The sequence below is a fragment of the Drosophila hydei genome, unplaced genomic scaffold (assembly GCF_003285905.1).
Source record: "Drosophila hydei strain 15085-1641.00,03,60 unplaced genomic scaffold, DhydRS2 tig00000060-arrow-pilon, whole genome shotgun sequence".
Lineage (NCBI taxonomy): Eukaryota > Metazoa > Arthropoda > Insecta > Diptera > Drosophilidae > Drosophila > Drosophila hydei.
In genome coordinates this window covers 3,240,749-3,257,100 of record NW_022045656.1, presented here as the reverse complement: position 1 = coordinate 3,257,100, position 16,352 = coordinate 3,240,749, and positions in this window count along the sequence as shown.

The following is a 16,352-nucleotide window of genomic DNA, read 5'->3' as shown; positions in this document are numbered from 1 at the left end:
TATTAATTGATATTATTATAAATGTTCTTCCAATAAAAACAAAATTCGAGACTCACAAATTGGCAAATTTGTTGAAGTAAAAGTTCTTATTATGTGCACTGCGACCTTTTTCTGGTTCGTTCAACTCGGCAGAGGCAGACAAATTGAAACTGGGTGCAGACATTTGTCTGTGCATCAATTGGAACATACGCTCACTCACACACACACACACACCATTAAGCAGAAGGTGTTGTCATAAAACGTTGTGCTAACGGTATTTGAACATGTAAGTGAGGCGCTAAGCGTCAAACGGTTCTTCTAATGGGCCACAAGAACACATTACACACATTACGTGTAAAGATGAAGTAGTCAAAAATTGATTTCAAACAGAATGTTGGCCCCTTCGGCAGACCCCAGATTGATGCCAAAAACAAAAAAATAACAGACGTGGAAAACCGGTTACCGACCTTAAGGAAAGTTGTTTTTTTTTATGCCCAACACGAGTTTTATTTTATATTTATTTTCTGACTACTTTTACGCGATAATTGTTTTGATTAAAGATTCGTTGTGAACGCAATTTGAGCATTGAACTTGTTTTTTTTTTTCAGTCGAATATCTCATAAATGCTGAGGGCTATCCTGTCGAAAGTTGACTGCTACATAAGCAGCACTATGCGCAATGAAAAAGATATAGAGTTGATTTATGGTATCAATGGAATATTTTACCATATGTTAATTAACGATTTTACAACCCTGAATTAGGGCTAAGAAAGCACTGCGAGATATATTTATATATATAGTTTAATTCGCTTTCTTCTTGGCTTCGTCACTTATGTCATCAAGCATATATCGCATAAAATAAAGTTTCTATACTTATATATATATTCAAACTTTGCAGTTCCCCAATTTATTTAGTCTTAGCTGAGCTTCTTCATTTTTACATAATTTTTAGCATCTATCAAACATCGCTTGATCTCTAATTAAACATGTTGGCAGTCCTGCTGTAAACTAGTTTTGTATTGCTTATGTCATCAATCAAATATCGTATCGTTTGTCAATCAATACGTACGAAATATCAAAACACACAATTATTAAATAATTACTTATTGGACATTAATTGCCGACATTTTTATTATTATTTGGCCACAGCAACAACATCAACAGCAACTCAAAGTTTTATAGGGGAATGCACAAAAATGGATGTACGAAAATTTGTGCAACGCCTACGAGCGAGCGAAAAATAAATCAATATAAGGCCAAGCCAACTCGCATTTATGACCAAACAAAATTAAGCTGAAGTTTATAGATATAGTGGATACACCGAGAGAATAGCCTGTGTATTTGAAATGTTAGCCCTTTCACATTATAACCTACAACCATTAATTTCTCTCAGTGCACTCGCATTACATTTATTCCTTTTTCAAGTGTTTTTTGTTTTGTGGGCTCGTGTTTCGTTTTATTTTTGCATTCGTCAACTGAAATAAAGTGCAAAGCTTTTCTTTTTCCTTCTCATTTGTTTTTTAATGTTTATTTAGTTTCTGTTTGGGTTTTAGTGCTTGGCTTTTAATTTCGTTGAAAACTTTTTTGCCGACATTAGTGAATCTGGGAAATTCAAGCTCAGCTCGGCGCCTTGTTAGAAAAAAAAAAATATATATATATATATATATATATGTATATATTTATATATACATATGCATAATTATGTGATTGTCGCCTAGACTCGTGTCTGTATTTCGATTTCATTTCATTCAAGGGGCATGCATCAAACGGCAGCCATTTTGAAATACTGAGTGCCTCAAAGCGAGGCAACACAATAAGTAAATATATATACATATATATGTGCATAAATATGTATATACATATGTTGTATATAGGCACAGCACACGTGCGAGGGCAGTTTAATCCGTATTCGTGCCTAGAATTCTGGCATGGATAATCACATTATTGGAAAGTTTTATTATTGAATGTTAAATTCTTGGACAACAATGGCAACTGTCAGCAAAGCAAGTATCCCACTTGTTCACAAGATTTCCACCTTGAATGAAAAAGGTAAAATTTCATTCTGCGAAAAAGAGAACAACACGACTCCAGTTCAACAAGATTTTTCATAAATCAAATACTCACTCGTTTTTCACCAATTCGGTGGAATTTTCAATAGCTAAACACCGCAAACCACTTAAAACAGGCAAATAATCAGCACAAGCCTAATGCAAATTAAATTTATAACAATATGATTCCTAAAATTTGTAATTGTAATTCCAAATAATTCGTTTTTCATTACTCAAAGAACTGCCCTCATATCTATCTTTACCAAAATTCAGGCAAAAGGTTTCTCTGATGAGTACCTTTTATTGTATGCCACGCCGCTAAGGCAAATATTTGAGGCCTGTTTCAACAACGGAGCCAACACAGATGATGATGATGATGATGATGATGATGATGATGATGATGATGATGATGATGGTGATGATAATGAGACAAGGCCAGCGTTAACTTCTCTTTGGAACCCACTGTTTTATTCGTTTACGCTTTTGTTTGAAGATTTTGACGCACTTGTCGCTTGAGTGTGCGATTGTTGGAATTGGTAAATAACACACACATATATACATATATATAGATATATATATACAAGAAGTTCACAAATGCAACTTTATATATATTTATCAACATTGTTAAAGAAAAGTTCTTCTTTAAACAATTGTTTTATTGTTTTATTCGCCTATAAATGCTAATCCAACCGGATGTTTTGATAGATAAAAAGAAATAGATACATGTGCTCCTTGAAGGCCTTTCACGTAGTGCATAATCAGTCAACTTGATGAAAGCCAAAGGCCTAAACAAGCAGCCTTGTTAGCAGCCCGAAAGCAAAATACCAGCGCACACATATACACAACAACAAGAACACACATAATTATGTGCGCGTAAATGCCTAAAAGTATCTTTTTTCTGTATTTGTAACTGCGTGTGTGCATCTGTATCTGATTACTTATGTATGTGGCCTGTTGGCTGTGTTGCCCGGGCTCAAATTGCCAGGGCCCATAAGCAGTCAGCGGCGTGATTTGCATTTTAATGCGACTTTGTGTATGTGTGTGTGTGTGTGTGCGAGTGTCTATGTGCACAAATATGCCCCGTGGATCTCTTTTAGCCGGCTCTATGCCCAGTCCCTCAGCGTCTTCGGCGCCTGTGGGGAGCTGGTAACCATGCCCAATTGCCCAGCAGCAATTTGTTGTACACAAGAAAAAAGCAAAGATAATTTAAAATAATTCAATATAGTTTAGAGTTAAGCAACTTTTCTAATTCTATTGAACTTCTTATTTGTTTTATTTTAATTTATACTGGGCTCATATTGGACGTAATTTCAATGTTTTTTGTTTTCAATTTCCTTTTGCCTGCCAGAAAGCAATCAAAATTTCGTTCAGTGTCTCCACAGCAAGTACAGCACACTTGTGCTCGCAACATATTTTGTGACTTGCCTAATGCTATATGGAATTTGATTACAATGTAAACCCCAACAATAATAATGACAACAGCACCAGCAACAGCAGCAACTACAAAAACAATAATAAAAATGCTGAAAGCAAAAGCCAAAAAGCAAACTCAAACTCGAAATTCCGAATCCAATTTGATCTCGATGAACAAAATTTTGTTAAATGAGCTGCAAAATAATTGCCAGCCGAAGGCATAGACTTGTTTACAGTTTGACAAGCTCAGACGGTGCGCGGTGGGGTGAGGTGGGTGTTATAGAGCAAACCAACCGTTCACCCCCTACCCCCTTCCATATCTATTATTATCATGCAGCTGCGAATTACGCAATTTGCTATTTAATTTTGTGAAAATATTTGTGCTCCGGCGGCTCAGAAGTTGCCTTTTAATTAAACTCCTGGTCATGCCCCCGCCTCCACCAGAGCCTCCTCGCCATTCGCCTTGATTGATTACAGTTAGTTGGGCCAACTGTTGCTCAACTGTTTGCATTCTATAACTGAACAACGCCCCAAACTCTGTCACGCCCTTTTTCGCGCCCGTAGAACTCTGCACAAGCACTTCCACTGGAGCCCGTTAATATTCTATTAACTTTTTTCCATCATGATGCTAAACGGGTTTTCTATTTTTATTTTGTGTCGGTTGGTTGCTGTTGCTTTTTTCTTTCTTTCATCTTCTATCGTCAATCTTGAGAATTGTTGCCAATGCGGAAGCTCCCTAGCACTTATTAAACTTCATTGCTTCGACTGCTCTGGCCCATTATCATCGCCCCTTCCATCAGAAGCCTCGTTTGCAGAGCTTGTGGCTCCTGATTGTTACATCGTTTGATTGATTGATTGTCGCTTATTTTGTCGCAAAAGCAGCGCAGAACCAAAGTTTAAGCCCTCGTCTCTGTGTTCTTCCCCTTTCATTTTCTTAAATGATTCTTAACTTTATAGCATAGAATTACACTGTAAGAAAAATATATTCTTCTAAGTTAAATTGCAAAATTGAATAACAAAAATAACTTAAGGAAATTTAATAATATTATTATATTAGTATATATATATTGCATTAACAATGTGGCATTACTCAAGTTCAATTTTGTATGATAAGAGAATATAAAGAGATTGAAATTTGTATAATTTTCTAACTCAATCGAAGCCAGTTTAAATCAAGGCACACCTAGCAGTGTATTAGACGAAATTCTTTTTCTATTTATTTCTCTTTCTTTGTTAAAGTGTGTTGGTCATGCTTACCTTACTCAATTTCTTGATCGCTGCCTGTGCCAATTCTTTTTTCTCTATTTGCTATACTGGCTTATAAAATATATAAGACATTTTTTTATATTTTTTATTTTTATCTCTCGTTGTCATTTGCCTGTTCCATCAAAAATACATTATGATTTGTTTGCTGTTTTCTTGGTATTTTATTTTTGTTTATCTGGGACAACATTTTGGTAGCGTCATTTGTTTTAAGTGGGTTTTGTTGATCCGTTGATCCATCATCAATTTCGCAAGCGTCCTTCAGAAATCTATTCATCATATTGCAGACCCCATACCACACACACTCAAGCTCTCGCCCTATATACCTCTCTCTCTCGCACTCTAACTTTGACCACGCCCTGCGACCATATAAAAATTCCAATGCATCGACGAGAGCTTCGCTTTCATTTTGGACATTGATTTTGTTTTCAATTTCATTTAATTTCTTTGAGCTCTTCTTTCTTTTAACTTTTTTCGCTTTGACCATAAAAATGTTTTTTTGGGCATTTAATTTTAATTCAGTGTCATTTGGTTGTAGTTTTTTTTTCTGTTTTACTTTCTAAACAAAATGCTTTTTGCCGAGAAAATTCATCAGCAAGTTTTGTATAATTTATTAAGCTTTTGTTTTCCTTCTTTTTCTTTTGCCGCTGATTTAGCCACATTTTGTTGCCATTTTTCTTGAAGCGGCTTTCTTCCGCGCTTAATTCAAGCGCACGTTGTGCTCCACACAGCGCAGCAATTAGCGTAATTTAGTTGCACTTAGCCAAACGGAAATAAAATTAAAAGTTTTTTTCTCTCGCGCTTTCAAGAAGGGGAAAAAACGTTGCAAGTGCTTTGAAAATATTATTACAATAGTTGTTATTCCCCTTTTTCTTGTGGTTTGTGGCTAGATTTCCTTTCTGCCTGCTCGTTGGGAATTTCTTTAGTCGAAAAATAGCTAATTAATTTATTAATTATTATTACTTTTTACCGAATTTGTCGTCAAAACTTGCTTCAAGTCACACAAAGTTGCCCCTCAACTTACTTGTCAGCTAAACTTCTTTAGTAAGCCCAGCTCGACTACAGCTAAGCCCATTGGCCTGCATAAGTTGGCTAACTTTGACGTAAGTTGGCTTAAAGGCATTACCACGCCCATTTGGCCTTACTTAACGCATTGCGTGCTTTCGTTTCAAATGGGATGCTTCTCACACTCCACAGGTAAGCGTCAGCGTCTCATTTAGAACAAAGTTTATTTTATTTACACTTGAAAAAAAGTTTGTTCGAAACGGAAAAGCGTGGAAACATTTCTTCTTCTTTCAGTGCATTGATACTTTTTCAATATTATTTTATTTGTAACTTTCGGAAGTTTTTTTTATAACTTTTTTGTTCTGTCTTTAGTTTCTTGGTTTTTTTTGTTTCTTATTTTTCTTCGAGTGTATTTGCAACGTTTTCCTTGGCCAAGACTGCGTGTCGTATGCCATTTGAATTCCCTTTTCGAGTTTGGCAAATGAAAATGCTGATTTGCTTACATCGAGGCACATTTTTCCCAACTTTTAATGAGCTACATAAACTTTAATGTTTGCCAAGTATTGTTGTTGCTGTTGTTGTAATAACACTAATACCAATTGATTTGCTTATAATAAGTGTGGCTAACAAGCATTTGGGTCACATTAAATAAATTCGCACTTAAATTTTTAGCAGGCATTAAATCCTGTCATGCTTTCGCTTATTAAAATTCCAGAGAAAATCAATACACGAAACAAAAAATACAAAATAATATTGAAAATATACATAAACGCAAGCGCAAATTTCCATATGCATTTTTGTATAAAAACTGTGCGATAAGCGAAAACAAATTAAAAATTTGCAAGAGCACAAAATGTACCAAAACGCCCACACTCGAGGCCCTATAGTCCGGCGCATTTATCTACAATTAAGTGCAAGTGTGGAGAGATTATTCGAATAAAATTGTATTATTGCAAGCAAAATATAAAAACCCCGAATGAGATAAAGATTCCATTGAATTAAAAAATAAAACCGAGGCAGAGGAGCCTTATCGAGAACCCCATTGAGTCATATATTGCTAATGATAGCCGGCCCACACTTCCATTTAAGCACTCATAAAACTGTGTCACACGACTGTTTGAAGGCAGTTGTGTAAAGAGTCGTATCTAAACGAATTGTTCTAGTCGAGTGTGCTTCACTTCATGTTACCCTGTACTTATATTTCAATTACATTAAAACACATTGCCTTGCACCTTACCTAAGCTAAGTATATAGACATGAGAATCGCATAGAAAGGCTATATTATAGAACAAACCAGGTTGAGAACGGGAAAGTCAACAGTGACACGAGAGAGAGAAAGAGAGAGAGAGAGAGAGAGAGAGAGAGAGAGAGAGAGAGAGAGAGAGAGAGAGAGCGAGAGAGAGAGAGAGAGAGAGCGAGCGAGAGAGAGAGAGAAAGTGAGAGCGAAACAGAGAGAGAGAAAGAGAGAAAGAGAAATAGAGAGAAGAAGGGAGATCGAGAGAGAGAGAGAGAGCAAGAAAGAGAGAGACAGAGAAAAAGAGACAGAGAGAGAGAGAGAAAAAGAGTAAAAGAGAGAGAGATCAGTGAGAAGTGCAACATTTAAAGAAAACAGAAATATATAATGGAGACACAAGAACTGAGCTAATGAGAGTGAAATATAGAAATACATAGAACCCAATTGAATCAACCACAAACAGAGCTAAAGTGGAAAGAGGCAAATAAAATCAGTGAATGAAAAGGAATTTGAGAAAAAAATTAACTAATCCTATTTTACACATTTACCAATAGGTACAGGGTATAAGGAACAGCTAATGGCCAATACGAGCGGTTACATCAGGAGGTAACATTAATTACGACTTGTTTTAATGGCTGTACATGTAATAAACGCTACTTTTGTTGACTTTGGTATTAGATAAGAACTTTAAACTAAGCTGCTTGTAATTGGTTAAAACACAAGAATTTCATACATTTATAAAAAGTCTATATATTATGGATCTGGAACCGTGTTCGAAGTATCACGCGAAGGTCACTTTTTTGTTTCTGCTTTGGCTTCAAGCTGTGAGATCTGTATGAGGTGTTTCATTCTTTTCATTTCTCGCTCTCATTCATAATGCAAAAGCTCCATTGTGCGCATAATTTATGCGGTAAAAGCTTGTCACGCCCACACACACTCACACACACTTTCAACAAACTATGACTGGGGAAGCTGTGCCTGTTTTGCATATTATTATCCTTGTGCCAGATTGATTTTAATGGCATGTAGTTCCAGATCCTTTGAAGTTTCTACTTGATTTGTGACTAGAAATGGATGTAGCTGAAAAACTGATTGAGCGATTGATCGATGGATTAAGGTATTTGTACACTAACCCATATATTGATCTACTCATTGGGTCGGGGTACATCATAGTCGTGCAAACCTCGCCATTTCAGGGCCTTTACGCTGGTGGTTTTTAGTTGTTGTTCGTTGTTTTCCACATGCTTCCCTTATTGATTTTTCTTTTTGCGCCCAATATTAAAAATAAAAAGAGGAAGCAAAAAGAAAACCAAAACAAAAGAAAATGTTTTTTAATTGCATTATGCAGGGCATTTCCCAACAAGTGGGCGGGGAACGGGCAAGAGGACAACTTAATTTCATTTGCCATGCCGGGCAGGATGCATGCGGTATCTGGCTGTAGGGCACGGAGCTGGAGGCGTGGTGAATATTTGTGTGCGGTTGTAGGGCTCGGCATTGTGGACTTAATAGTTCGAACTTTGCTTTACACTGATTTATACATACTGGTAAATGAAAAGAGAAAGAGAGAGTCAGAGCGATAATGGAACCTGATGGCTTTTCACATTTCCGTTCATTTTCATTTATGTGTGTGTAGGAAGGAGAAATTAGTTCAAGGATTTGCCAACTTTTTGGGATGTTCTATATATATATATATATATATATATATATATATATATACAGCCAACACAATAGCAAATCCAGCTCAAAGCGCATTCCAATACCTTTCAGAGTCGACTAGCAGATATCCTCTAGTCAGCTAGAACGTCCGTTTTTTGTGCACAATAATATATAGTCATAATATATAGTCACGAATTTGATTTCTTTTAACTACTTGTCCATATAAACTGAAGAACTGAACAGTATTCGAATATTTTTGCATTCTAGAGTATATATGTCAAAACTGATTGATTTTTGTTAGTTTTAACCATACCATTACAATATACACCCTTCATCTGCCCTATACAATTATAAAACAGCAACTGTATAAAGGAAAAATATCTTAATGGCTTTCTTTGCTGCTTATATATAACCAAATATTATATATGTCTATAAAGCTCTTATTATACTGAAAGTCTTCTTCAACTATCATTATCCTATATGCTTTTGGCAAGTGGATTTTCTTTCACGTTTACAGCTTAAATTCTCAGACTATTAAAGAAGACTTCCTTGTTCAAGATGTACCCTTGAACGGCTGGCTGTTTTTATCTTTTCTTTTGCACTCTTTATTCCAGTTCCAGTTCCAGTTCATAAATCAGCTTGTGCTTCGGTATGGGCATCATCAATTTGGTAAGCCAGGTAAAACCATCTCCCCCTTAGCTAAGCCACAGCGAAATAAATCGTTGATGTGGCACGTGGCACATTTGGTTATCGCTGCTATCTCTGTGCGGCAACTGGCAACAGCCACTGTCTGACCAAGAACTATTAACAAATGAAAGGCCAATAAACTAAATGCTCAACATCTGACAGTTCAATTAACTTCCAATGAAGGACTTGGAATGCAAAACTACATAAAGGATTCTTCCAGGAGCGTACATAAAAATGCTAATCATCTGCTCATTAAATGCGCATCAGGCAATGCTGGCTCCCAGGCTTGTGTTAATGGCAACACCCAACAGAAAGGTCCACGTCCACGCCCACTATCTACACCCCAGCTGCGACAGTTGGCCCGGGCCAAGCTGCTGCTGCTGCTGCTGATACAGCTGTTGTCTGAAAGTTGAGCAAAAATCTGCCAAAAAAATGGAGCATGAGCAGGAGAAGGTAGGGCATGGCAGGAGGAAGGACAACTGAGGGACGCGCCTGGTAGCTGGTGTGTCTGTGCAGACTTCTTAACTGCCTGTGAAACAGGCCTCAGCTAGCTAAATATATAGATACATAACTGAAAGGCGCCTGCTGTCAAATCATCTGTTTAAATCGATTTTCCTTTTGTTTGTAGTGTGCGTTTGTGTCTGTGCGTGTGTTTGGGTGTGCCTTTATGTACGTTCTCTTCCTTTTTTTCGTTCAGTACGAACTTGGATGCTGCAACCCAACAAAACTTTTCACTGCAAAACTTTTGTGTGCCTGATGAATGCAACTTTGCTGAGAAATAAAAAACGAAGAAAATAAAGAAACTCAAGTATGATTAGCCATAGAGACAAAACAGCAAAGAAAAGCCGCAGAAAAATTACCCAAAGAAAAAATAAGCTCAGTCATAAAAAAAATTTAGCTTAAGTCTGAATAAGTTGGGCAAAAAGAATTTTATTCTCAAAAATGGCAAGAATAAGATGAGCAAAAAATAAAAGAAAATATAATTTTTGATCTTAACTATTTTCTCAAGTCGGACTAAAAATATAATTGAAGTTTGCTATTAAAATCACAAAAGGAAAATTATAAGGATTTCAAATAAGAAAAGGGAATAAGAGAAACTTCACATTTAATACAACATGGATTAAGCATTGATTACCAGTGAGTCAATCAATAAATCAAACAAGCAGTAAGTTTGCTAAAAATTAAAGTTTTAACTAATACAAGAAGTTTAGAATATACAGTTAGTCAATCAATCAATCAAGAATTTGAATATTTGAAATGTATTTGTATATTATAGTTTTTTATTCTTTTATATTTTTATTAAATTGATGGCGTTTTAGGCATGTTGCAGATTTTATATATATATGTTAACTGTTAAACTGACACGATCATTTCAGTCCAAAATAATATCAAGCGATTTCAACAGTTCTCCGACGTCTGACTTAATTGACCCCAAAATAAAAACGCCGAAAATTGCCTTAAAAAGCAGAAGAAAAAACCTAAAACCTAAACAAATCACAGATCCAATCGCAGATCTGTAGCCGCCTACGGCCGACAATTTTTGCTCATTAAATAAATCAAAATGTGTTGACCATAAAAGTCTATTTTTGTTTTGTTTTTGTTTTTGTATCTGCAATTTAAATAATCAATTTATGCAAATGTGGTGAAATGATCAAAAATTATAGTTGACCGAAACAAAACAAAAAAGCAAAAAAAAAATAGAAAAACAATGTCAATTTGTGGGCCAAACAAATTTCGGGTGACTCAAAAGTGGCTGACAAGGCTATGACGTAGACTTCAGGTTTTAATTATTCTCCAATTCAGGGCTCACGAAATAGGTTTAATTTCACATCAATTTATTCCATACATATTAACTTTGTTTACCCGACGATTGTCAGCTTATTTAACTATCAATTCCAGTTAAGTAGAAAAATTAAGTATTGGCACACTTTACCCGAGCTAAAGAGAACTTACAAGAAGATAAAACTTTTATAACTGTACACATAGTAATTGCGATTACATATATGTATAAGCTGTTTTTATTCACTGATTTGATCTGATCGAATATGATCTTCGCTTTGAGCGGTACGTGTCATACAAAAACACAGTAATTAAAATTCCCCAACGAGGCTGCAACGCACGTTACGTGACCTGGGCATATGCTGAAAAATTTAGTTAATGTCTATCTGATAAAAAGTTAAAAATAATAACTCATTTTAAAAACCAAATATTACGAGCAAACACGCAAAATGTTCAATATCATAGTTATGCAAGCGAAACAGCGGGGGAGAAGGCAGGTATTACTATAACTAAAAAAAACTGAGGCCAACTCGTGCCATCGCAACGATCCAACGCCACAGTGAAGACTGTCCAAGAGAACAGAGCTTTAAAGCGTACTTTTATTGCGCAATCAACTATTCTTGTAGTTTTGGAATGTATAATTTTTAATATTTTATGCAAGCGGAGCTGTTCACTTAATGTAGTCCCGACTGTACCACTAATTTGAGTTACTTTTATTTGACGCTATCAATTCAAATGCTGATAGAGAACAGGTTCTATTGCTCGGCTTGCGGCTCTTGTCGTACTTTTTTTTTAATCACGCGAAGGTCGCAGCTGAAGAGCAGTAAAAATTTTTGAGATAAGGCTGAATATGAATGATCAGCCATATAAGAATGAGCATACATACGTTAACATTTATGTTAAACTCTCCATACAAGTGCACAGGTAAATATATATATAAGTTAACTTATAACACTTAGTTAGCTTATAACACTTAATGTAAGGTATTATTCAACACTTATTATCGGGTGCTAGACAAGTTAAGGAACAGCCCTGGCAAGGGCAACTCTACTTACGCCGGTGAGGCTATGATTTGTAAAAATATAGATCAGTCTCGTGTTTTAACTCGTACTGATAGGACATGCTAAAAATTGGTGTCATATAAGTAAAACTAAAAATAGTGAATATAATAAGAAAAACCAATAAAATTAACTGTTTCGATTATTCAAAAAAGAACAATTAAAAGCAGGGTTAAAAAGCGTTCTTCCAGTAAACCGCTTAAATAAATATTCACTCCGTCATTTGCTCGTTAAATGGCTTATTTCATTGTCTGAGCCCGAGGCCAGCAATAAGAGGCACAGTCGCCTCTCAACCTAACTTTCAGTCACCACAGGACTGGAAATCATATAATTGGCGCCCAACTAGTGGTCGGACTCCACAACCAACAACAATTAAGACAGCAGCGCGGGAGCTGCAATTGACAGATCTTATAAAGGGATTTTTTTTTTTTTGTTTTGTGTTAGTTGAATCTTGTAAGTGGATACTCTAGCCAAAATTTTTCTTCAAACACAAAAAGTGTTAAAATTTATTTTATAAAAAAATACCTAGGACTAGCGAGTATTTTATATTGCAATTGCATGTAAAAAAAAAAAAAAAAAATTAATGATCAGAACCAAGTGAGAGTGACTACTTTGGGAATTTTAGTGGCAGCAATTGATCATTCAGATCGTCAATAAAATTACATTGTGTTACTTTCTGTGTGTCTGAAGTTGTGCATGCAGTTCTCGTAGTTCAGAGCTGTGACGTAATTCGACCCATCTTCTGACGGTCCGTTTTATTTTTCGCGACCACTGACCTGCGCATGTCTCGGTTCAACCAATAGAGAAACCCTCGCAGGCAGTCTAGCGACTCAGATTCCGACTGTGCAGTTCTCCCACCATCAGGTAGAATGGATGTAGATCAGCTTACGGAAGTAATAAGGACGGCTATCAGCAAAGCTTTAGCCGAACAGGCTGCTGTAAACCAGCAGAGGGAGCATGCATGGACTCAAAAAATTAATGAGTTAGCTGAACAAATAGCAGATGCATCCCCATTAGTTAGAAGTTCTTTTTTGAAAATGCTGAAGACCAGACAAAAGGCCTTTGCAGACCCAGACGAGACGTTGCCGTATAACACATCAGTCGTGGCTACCATTAGGACCATAGATGAGCAACCGATCTATACCAAGCTTTACCCATATCCAATGGGAGCGGCTGATTTCGTTAATAAAGAAATCAAAGATCTACTAAAGAATGATATAATTCAAAAGTCCGTCTCTCCCTACAATAACCCAATATGGGTAGTAGACAAGAAGGGCACTGATGAAGCGGGCAATAGGAAAATGAGGTTGGTAATGGACTTTCGTAAACTTAACGAAAAAACCGTGCCGGACAAATACCCTATGCCAAATATATCAATGATATTGGGGAATTTGGGGAGAGCCAAATTCTTTTCAACATTAGACCTCAAGTCTGGTTATCACCAGATCATACTCGCTGAACGCGACCGTGAAAAAACCTCTTTCTCTGTGAACGGGGGGAAATACGAGTTCAAAAGACTCCCCTTTGGATTAAAGAATGCAGCAAGCATTTTTCAAAGAACCATCGACGACATACTGCGAGAGCAGATTGGCAAATTTTGCTATGTTGATGTCAATGACGTAATCATCTTTTCAGAAGATGAGGAATCCCACATTAAACACGTGGATCGGGTCCTAAAAAGCTTATACAAAGCAAACATGAGGGTCTCCGTCAAAAAGTCACGTTTTTTTAAGAAAAGCGTGAACTTTCTTGGTTTCGTAGTCACCAGCACTGGCACCACGACGGATCCTGAAAAGGTTAGGGCAATACAGGAGTATCCAGAACCAAAAACGCTGTTCGAGGTTAGATCATTTCTAGGCCTCGCAAGTTATTACAGATGTTTCATTAGGGACTTCGCCGCAATAGCAAGACCCATCTCGAATATCCTAAAGGGTGAAAATGGAACAGTCAGTAAGCATAGGTCCAGAAATATAAAGGTTCAATTCTCTGAAGTGCAGCAGAGGGCATTTCAGAAGTTGCGCGATATTTTGTCATCCGAGAATGTAATGCTCAGGTACCCCGATTTTAAGAAGCCATTCGATCTAACGACCGATGCTTCGGCTCACGGCATAGGTGCAGTTTTGTCTCAAGAGGGTCGTCCTATAACAATGATTTCAAGAACATTGAAGGACAGTGAGGTTAACTATGCAACCAATGAGAGAGAGTTATTGGCCATTGTATGGTCACTTGCCAAATTAAGGCACTATTTGTATGGGGTGAAAGACATTAATATCTTCACTGACCATCAACCCTTGACCTTCGCAGTTTCGGAATCTAATCCAAATGCGAAAATCAAAAGGTGGAAAGCGCGCATTGACGAGTCTAATGCACGTATCTTCTATAAACCTGGCAAGGACAATCTGGTTGCGGATGCCTTGTCAAGACAGCAGCTCAACGCTATAAATGAGCAAGAAATTGAGTCCTGCGCAGCAACGATCCACAGTGAGGTATCTCTCACCAACACCATTGAGACGACAGACAAACCCTTGAACTGTTTTCAAAACCAGATAGTGCTAGAAGAGGCGCGTTTCCCCTTAAAACGAAGTTTTATTCTTTTTGGAAATAAGAAACGCTACTTGATCAGCTATACATGCGTCGAATCGCTGCTAGACGAGCTCGAAGATGTAGTCTCACCCAAATGCGTAAATGCTCTCCACTGTAATTTACACACGCTTGCAATGATACAAGATGCATTGGTGCGAAGATACCCAGCCACAAAGTTCTGGCATTGCAAAAATCGCGTAGTGGACATATTTGCGGTTGGAGAAGGAAGGGAAATCCTCACAGTCGAGCATAATAGGGCCCATAGGTCTGCACAGGAAAATGTTAAGCAGGTACTCTCGGAGTACTACTTTCCACGGATGGCAAAAATTGCCAAGGAAATGGTACAAAACTGCAAAACATGTGCTAGGGCTAAGTATGATAGACACCCCAAAAAACAAGAGCCACAAGAAAAGATAGAAGAAAAGATCAGAAACGCTCAGACGACGCTCAGAGCTAGGGAGAACGCAAAGCGGCAGAATAGAGTCTTCGATGTTGGTGACAAGGATTTGGTCAAGTCCAACCGACGGCTCGGAAACAAACTCACACCTTTATGTGTCGAGAAGGCCGTGGAAGCAGACCTGGGGACCGAGGTCCTCATTAAAGGAAGGGTGGTCCACAAGGACAACCTAAGATGACTCCCTTGTTTTTTTATTACACCTTTTATTATAAGCCGCTAGGCAATTTAGAATAAGTTAGATATAGTTTTTCAATTTACCTTTAGCCACTTGGCATAATTTTTATAAAACAATTTGGTGGCGGGTACACCCGATGCCGGTGATTTAGAGCAGACTAGGTCCACTGAAATGCGACTAATGAATGCCAACAGTAGACGGATAGAAGTAAACACTGAGGTTCAAGACCAACTTAACCAGTTAACATTTGCTGTCAGTGGAGTTCTCGGGATAGCCAAAACTCACAAATTGATTTTATTGATTTATTTATTTGAAACACTGAAACACTGTCCAGAAACAGAATGCGGACGATGGAGTTGCAAAGTTTAATGCTTGCTATTACTCTCGCGAAGGCTCATTGTTAGCCCAAACATTTTGGACTCCTCAGATTTAAAATCAATTTGGCTAGAGGAATCCATCAACACTATACATTTTATAACCAAATTCCCAAAAATTAAAAAAGCCTGCAGAAAAATTACGATTTATCCTGTCGTCCACAAGAACCAGCAACAGCTCTATTCGCCCCATAGTTGGATGCTAAGCCAGAACCACAGCATGCAAATCTACAAGCGGAATCGTTGAGGAAACCCCCTTGTTCACGGCACCACCACCAACAGTAGAAGCTCATCAGCCAGCAACAACTAACGAACTCTTCGCGGCGGCAGAGCCAAGCGACTCTTCATCCATACTAGAACCAAGTCAAGAAATCCCCAAAACACCGCCAACTGCATTAATTCAAGAAGTTTCACAGCCACAGGTTGCTCCAACCGCTGCCCATCTCTGTCGACACCTGCCACGGCTGCCTGCTCATCCTCATCCTCATCGGCAGCGGCGTCACGTCAACTGCAGCTGCCGGCATTGTCGGCAGTTGCCGCACGGCAACAGCAGCTACTGCTGAACGGCTCTCTGAAGAGCAAGACGAAGACATTTCCTGCGTATCGAGCATCGGTGCGCAGCGAGAGCGACGACAAGGAGTA